We start from the raw sequence: 7,675 nt of genomic DNA on the forward strand, positions 1-7,675 counted from the left end.
CTCTGTCTGGACTTTGAGGTGTTGTCCAACTACTGTCACGGCTGTAGCAGACATCAGATTCTGGATGAACAAGATGAGGAAGTGTGGCAAGCATTCCATGGTCCAGTGTGTGAAAAGAATGTGAACTGCTCGTCTCATGCAATGGAAACTGAGGCAGCACTCCGGATCTGGAAAAGGACGCAATCGTGTGACAGGCAGCTGCACTACACCACATTCCTTAGTGACGGCGACAGTAAAGCGTACACAGCAGTGTCTGAAGCAGAGGTGTATGGCTCCACAATGGTGACGAAGGAGGACTGCACCAATCACGTCGCAAAACGACTTGGTACTGCGCTGAGGAAGCTCAAGGTGCCACTACCACGTGGGGAAAAGCTGAATGACAAGATCATTCAGAAGCTGCAGACCTATTATCAGGTGGCAATAACCAACAACAGAGGGAGAATCCGTGGAATGTACTGCGCAATATGGGCTTCCTACCTGCATTCATGCTCAACCAATGATGCTAGCAGTCACAAGTTCTGCCCCGACGGGGAAGAGTCGTGGTGTAAACACAAGAGAGCGCAGGCTTTGCAAGAGCCAGCACCAAACCACACCCCGCTCATGACTAAGGCTCAAGGAAAAGCAGTGCTGGCTATTTACAAACGCCTTGCAGACGCCAAGCTCCTCGCTCGCTGCCTGCGGGGAAAGACCCAGAACGCTGCAGAGTCATTGAACAGTAAGATATGGATGCTGTGCCCAAAGACTCGGTTTGCGTCCCGGACTGCAGTGGAGACAGCCACCGCCATCGCAGTGTTGTGGTACAACCGGGGCCACTCCAGCTTAGAGCAAGTGCTGGAGGAGTTGGGAGTTCTCCCTTCAAAGCAGCTAGTCAGGCTGAGTGACACGTGCGACCAGAGGAGGGTCAGAAAGATGACCAGCAAGCTAACCGCTGAGGCTAGGTCACACCGACGCAGCCAGGCGAAGCGTGCCCGTGGTGAGGACTCCAGCCGCAAGGGACGCGAGGGTGCTACCTACGCAGCTGGGGAGTTCTAGTTTGGAGGTCCAGACAATGACATTTGGAACTACATTGCCACCAAGTTTTGTGATATTTGAGTGAGAATTTAGGTATATCACATAAAACTAAACTTTCAAATCAGTTTTTCTCTAATTGGTATTTTTGTCTGTTTTCATAGTTTGTGCACACAATTTTTGCCACTTGCAGGCACTGTATTACAACGAAATTTTGCACAGATGCTCCTGATGGGTTATAGAGTGGGCAAATCTTGCTAGTTGTCCGATTTGTATCTTAGAATTTGTATAAAAAATATAAAACGAAAAGTGAAACGTGAAATGCAATGACTCAAAATTTTTTTAATTTCTTTTTTCTCGAAGCACAAGCTTTTTCTTTTTTTTATCTAGAGTTGCACATTCTACAGTTCACAAGGAACCAAGCAGGCTATTCCGAGATGAGGTCTTATATATGGTATAGAAAAAATTGTGTGCACAAAAAAGGCATTTTATGTGGATGATAAAAGCATAGCCATTGCACCAAGGTAGTTATCAGAAAACTGATTGCATATATGGCCAGAGGACCTCAACATGCACTAACTGTGCAAATTGCAATCTCCTATCTTCAATATTATAAAAAAAATTGTCCCGAAGAGCATCTCGGAGGCGTCTCCTAATCCATTCTCCATGTTGTCCCCTCGGGGGAGGGCGGTAAACAGGTGGGGGAGGGCGGTGAAGGAAGGAAAGGAGGGCAAGAGAATTAGAACATGCTGCTGCTGTGTGGGACCCAGCTCACTCATCGCTAATTGGTCTTATTACATCCATTCAAAACCGCTCAGATCGTTTTATATTGACAAACTATTATCGCACTGCCAGCGTTACCAGCATGAAAAATACTTTAGGACGGCCGTTACTAATTCACTGCTAAAGCAATCTCTCGTTCGTATCTTCGTCATAAAATACTTCATCGAAATTTTACCACTCGTCATAAACTAATCCGTTCGGTCGGAACGGTTCGGACAAAAAGTTTATCCTGTAACTATTGTGTGACAGGTCATCAGGGTGACGAATCGCCCTATGACGAATGTTCCGCTGCGACGAACGGGCCTGTTTCCAGTTGCCCTATGACGAATGGGCATGTGACGAATGGGCGCCTCCCCCTCGAGGCAATTAGCAGTATAGAGAAAAGAATAGAATCGCCACCGCTTGCGCGCTTATTTTTTTAAATATTTACATAGCCTTCAGGTAATTAGTGTTATAAAGGGAAGTGTAGTAGTAGTAGTTTGGTGACCTCATTAACGAGCTATGCGGAAAACCGCCGAAGAACGAAGCAGAGTGTAAGGTATGGGTACTGCAGTCACCGACAGCGCGAGGCGAGTGGCTTATTGTGTTGATGCTCCTTGCTTTGTGATTGGTTCTTGGGCGGTCTTACCGGTCAACGCCTCAATCTGATTGGCTGCGGAACGATATAATGAGTCGTGCGGGACTCGCCACGTTCTGCGTTTTTTAAGTTGTCGGTGCTTATGCGGAGTGCAAGTTCGTCTGCTTCTTTTGCAGGGGCTGTGGTGACGTCAGAAAGGCGCCGAGCTCTGAAGGGCTCTGCTTGAAAGATAGTGGGTAAACCTCGAGGCAACTTGCCTTGATGTCTACCAACTATCCTTCCATTCAGAGCCAATCAAAACTCTGCGTCGTTCTGACGTCACTGCCACCCCTGCAAATGAAGCAGACGAACTTGCGCTTCTAGTAGGAAACCTCAACTGTCTCCGACAAAGTACAGGATGTTCCGCGAATTGACAAATGCACACGACTGCTGCTGAACAAAGCTGATGAGTGCTATATTTGTTTCCCCCACCCGCAATTTATAATATTTCATAGCTTATCTCACGCAAGTTTAGACCGATTTTGCTGCTGCGTGAACCTTGTTTGAACAGTTTAAACGTTTATGCGTAAATCGTGAATTTTCCGGGATTTATATGTGCATTCGGCGGTTGTTTTTCCCTTATCTTCTTCGGACGGACAATAAAAACTGTGATTATCGGTTAAAACGAATAGCCAATGAAAATCTAACAATTCTAGTCTAAGGCGGAAGAGCTCTGACAACAAGAGCTGAAAGAAATATTTCAGAAAATCAGTGTTGTTGTTTTTTGTTCGAACCAATTTTGTATTTCCGATGCCACGGATGCTTATCGGTGTTTTCAGCCCAACCACGTGCTTCATTCCTATGGACTCCTCCAGCTCCTCGGCGAAATCCTTGTTTCGGTACGGGTAACCTCGAGGTAACCCACGAGGTAACCTCGCACGGGTTACCTCGTGGGTCTCCGTGTAGAAAGTCTGTGGCGTTTAGTCGCATTCCACGAGGAAGCAGCGGCAGGTGCATCCGATAGCCGTAATCTGCAGATTCCGTGAAGTCCTGCCCTATGGGAGCCCACGAAGACGACGACGACGTTCCGTTGCTTATTGCTCTTAGTACGGACGATTGACACTTGTGGAGAGTGGACGTTTCTATCATCATGACCATCTTCAAAAGAATGCCCCCAGGTATCTTGAAGCGATCCAGGTGGCGCTATACCGTCAATGCACAAATTCAAAACAGCACAAAAAAAAATAGTGGAAAGTGTGTGCACGGGTGAGGAGGGAGGAGGAATGCTTATGCTCTCAGGGCGCAGTGGGCGCCAGAAGCGCGTGTCGTCATCAAGTAACGCCGAAAACGCAAAGACCCGTTCACACACTTGCGTTGGCTTACGAACGAGTATGTTCTCACTAGAGAGCCCGTGTTACAGAGTGTCTCCGGCTGCTCGATCGAAGGCACGTGGTCATTAGTTATTGTAGTCCATTCCTTGTATCGAGCTACATATGTACCAGTTTACTTTTTACTTCTGGGAATGTGTTGGGCTTCAGGCATGTGTCCTTGTGATTTCTAGACGTTAATAGAATTGATTGATTTATTATCTTTCACGATATTTAAGTAGCAAAGATGAGCTATAAGGAGGTCATTCGAGTGAAGTCTAATGGTTGGCTTATGGAACAGCAAGTTCACTCAGATACACACTGCACGCGTTTGCTGACCATCAAGCTCTTTGTTAAAATCGCTGCGTATAGCATATTTACGAAGGACTTCGCAGCACATTGGATGAGTGCGATTAAAAAAAAAAAGAAGATAATGTGAACAATCGTCATAATGAAAACCCGAGGCCCATGAACAAGAAGGGGGACGACACACACATAGGTGTCAAGCAGCTGTGTCGTTTATTTCCCTTTGTTTACGAAGACAATTCACTCCCGACCATCAGACGTATGAAGGTAGTCGTCGTTGCATCAACCATTAAAAATGCCCGCACTCAAGGACAACTCTTCCCCGTTCACACCTTTGAAAGTCACAGAACCTGCCGACTGATTCAGCTCAGCCAACCCACGGCCGTCGCTCACCTCACAATATCCCAAGAAGCCAGACAACTGAAATAATTTTATCCCTGTGTTGCTTGCTGGACAGATCCCGCCTCCGTCTACTCTGGCTTCTAAAACCAGCAGAGTAAAACAACTTTCAACGCATCATACAAAGAAAAAGAAAAAGAAGAGAAGAAAACTTTAGACAGTCATCGGCGTCTTTTATGTTGTTTCTATCATTAACGCCATATCTGCGAGAACGAGAAAATATTGATATTGGTGTTTTTGACCGGCAGCTTGTACACCGTATTAGAGCGTGCAAAAACCTCGCGAGTAGGTAATTCAATAAGTAAAAGTCAAAGAAAAAAATGAGAGAAAGAGGACATGTCAATTTCAGCACAGATCTAAGTTCTTCCAGAGCTTCATGGCGTCCGTCCCGTAGCATCTCTCCCTGAACTTTTGCTTCAACCTTTGAAACTGCGCGTCCGTGAAATAGTTCTTCCAGTCACCGACGATGCCTTTCCGCACGAATTGCCCAGCCGCTGGCTTTTTCAGCAGACCTCCGCCCATGTCCAGGTAAAGAGCTGCCCATCTTGGCATGCGATCCTTGGGTGTCTCCATGATGACCTTGCGCTGGTAGTCCTTCTCGAGCCGGACCAACTCCCGGACGTTAGCGAGGCTGGTCGCATCCAGAATCCTGTCCATGACATGCGGATTCCGCCGCAGCTTATCGCCGAACTGATGCCCGACAAAGTCGGCAACCTTCTGCACCCAGAAGCGAGTGTCCTGCTTCAGGTCTTCGTAGGTCACAAAGAAGACGTTAGGGTCGTCGCGATGTTCGTACCAGCCTCAGGAGAGCAGGTGGTCAAAGTAGTCCCCGAAGTCGACGTCGCCTCGCATGAACATCTCGAAGAACTGCTCAAACGTACCGTCTTCGAACTGGTACACGGGAAGGTGCTTGTAGTGGTTGAAGAAGGACACGCAAACGTCGTACGGGTTTCGGGCGATGTAGATGTATTTGGCCTTCTGGGAGACGCGGTCCTGGTCGTATAACATATGGGTCTTGATTGCGCTGCCTGGCCGCGGCAAATCGGGTAGGCCCTCTGCACCTGTTCGTTCCAGAAAAGGCAGCTGCTCTGCGAAGTCCTTGATGGAGGTTATGGGCGCAGCATTGGTGTAGATCTGGTAGAGGATGCACTGCATCCAGGTGGTGCCGGATTTCGGGTATGTAACGATGAACAGGTCGCCCGGTTTGTGTTTGTAGGAAAGAGCCGATCGGAGGATTTCGGCGGGGAAATGACTCCCCGTGCGGTAGCTTCCTACGCGGTGGTACTTTAGCACCTGCTTCGCCTGCATGATAGACGCGAAATGCGACGCAGTATGGGGGAGCAGGTGGAGCACATGGTAAAGTCAATGTCACCACGGAGCGTGTATTGTCCGTGATGTCATATCATGCGTGACGACTCATGTTTGCGTCACGCTCAAGCTAGAGAAATATAAACGCTCGGTTATTTTTTTTAAGGGAATAGCACTGAAAACACCTAGACTCCCCTCGCCCCCAAGTTTTTCGTTAAAGCGCGCACGATTTCCAACAAGTGTTTTAAACAACAAGTGTTTTCCAACAAATGTTCGAGACTTCATGGTATCATTACACCCTCCCCTTGTTAGGAGAGAAAAAACACAAAAACTAAAAAACGTTAACATGCAGATCCGCGCGCGCAAAACAAGAAAAAAAAAAGTATCCGTCGTGGTGTACAGGATATTTTTTTTTCGCCACAACCAACCGGGGTAGAAACAAAAACAAAAATTAAACGAAAATCGTGCAGTTATTTACGACATTGGCGGTTTTGTTTATTTACGACATTGGCGGTTTTGTAAAAAACATACACTCAAAAAAAAAAAAGACGGTGAGTTTGCTTTCCCGCACAACACTCGGAGAGCCAATCACCGCAACTTACGGAGGCAACTCAGCGAATGACGATGCCGAAACATATGTTTAGACCAAAAACCGCAGTCGGAGTTGTGACATTAAGCAATGCAAGCGTGACGTTTTGCATTGCTTAATGGCACAACCCAGACTGCGTTTTTTGGTCTAAACATATGTTTCGGCAGTGTCATTCGCTAAACTTCCCCCGTAAGTTGCGCTGATTTGCTCTCCGAGTGCTGTGCGGGAAAGTAGACGCACACACTTTTTTCAGAGTGCACATGCATATCGACCCCTCCTTTACGGCGTTTGTTATTCGCATTTTTGGCGTCAAAATTCACCTTTATTCAAATGATTCATCAGAATTTCGTTGCTTAGTTAATATGGCAAACTGGAAATTTGCATTAAGGTGTCAGAAGGCTACCCATCAATACTTTTCTACAGCGTCATTTAAGTTTTTAATAAAGTTAAAAGACGCAACTCCTCGAAACCGTAACTGAACTGGGGAGGAGGAAGAGGAAGAAGAGAAAGAGAGTTACTTAAAATCACGTGGTTGTGCAACTTTTTTTTTTTTAATCAACGTTTTTGCAGTGTTTAAGGCTGCGGTCCCACGGCAGCCATCTTGAACAAGGCGTTAGTTCAACCAATAGATGGCGACACGCACCCGTGGGGTGGCCGAAACATTGGTTCACAGTGGAATGGCTCGAGCACCATCACGTTCCCCTCGTGGCCTTGCTCGCGCCGCTGCCAGCTGTGCTCAGCTAGCTCAAGTAGCGTGGCCCAGCAAACGGATGTTTGCGGAGATGCGGTTGGGCGGTTGTAACGGGCTTTCGCAACAAATCTTACCAAGAAGGAATCAAATGTTGATTGACGTGTCAATATTCTATCAATGAAAATTTCCTCTGCAGGAATGCACGCTCAGTAGACTCAATGTTCCAAGACACCAGTGGAAGCGGACGGGAAGTCGCGATTTACGGTGCTTACCTCACCATTTTAACGACGACTAAAATAACCTCACGAAATATTGTGTTTCACGGGGTCCGGAAGATGTCGTAAAGGTTGTTACATTATAGGTTCCCAGAAAACAAACGCCGTTTCAATATTTTCGGAAGTACCGACACACATAATGTTGTAAGTACAGCTTAGGAGGAATATGATAAAAACCTTCAGAAGAAATAGGAAGACGTTTATTTGCAATGATGACGCTATGAATGAACGGCGTTTAGCGACGGCAAGTTATGAGCGTTCGGGAATTTATAGGTTCACGTGATTGCTAACTATGGACATGCGTTTTTCTCGGGAGGTGGTGTCGCGGTGATGACCTGATATCGGACGACTCGTGGCAGACGATCAAGCAAGTTTTTTCTCAGCGAATGGTAA

The 7,675-nt window shown here is 46.8% G+C and overlaps 2 pseudogenes; one reads left to right on the top strand and one right to left on the bottom strand.

Moving 5' to 3' along the window:
* Nucleotides 1-73: 73 nt before the first annotated feature.
* On the top strand, nt 74-1,032 carry LOC120844509 (annotated as a pseudogene).
* Nucleotides 1,033-4,218: 3,186 nt separating this feature from the next.
* On the bottom strand, nt 4,219-5,727 carry LOC120844508 (annotated as a pseudogene).
* Nucleotides 5,728-7,675: the final 1,948 nt, after the last annotated feature.

Source organism: Ixodes scapularis, unplaced genomic scaffold, assembly GCF_016920785.2.
Source record: "Ixodes scapularis isolate PalLabHiFi unplaced genomic scaffold, ASM1692078v2 PGA_scaffold4__175_contigs__length_147842914, whole genome shotgun sequence".
NCBI lineage: Eukaryota > Metazoa > Arthropoda > Arachnida > Ixodida > Ixodidae > Ixodes > Ixodes scapularis.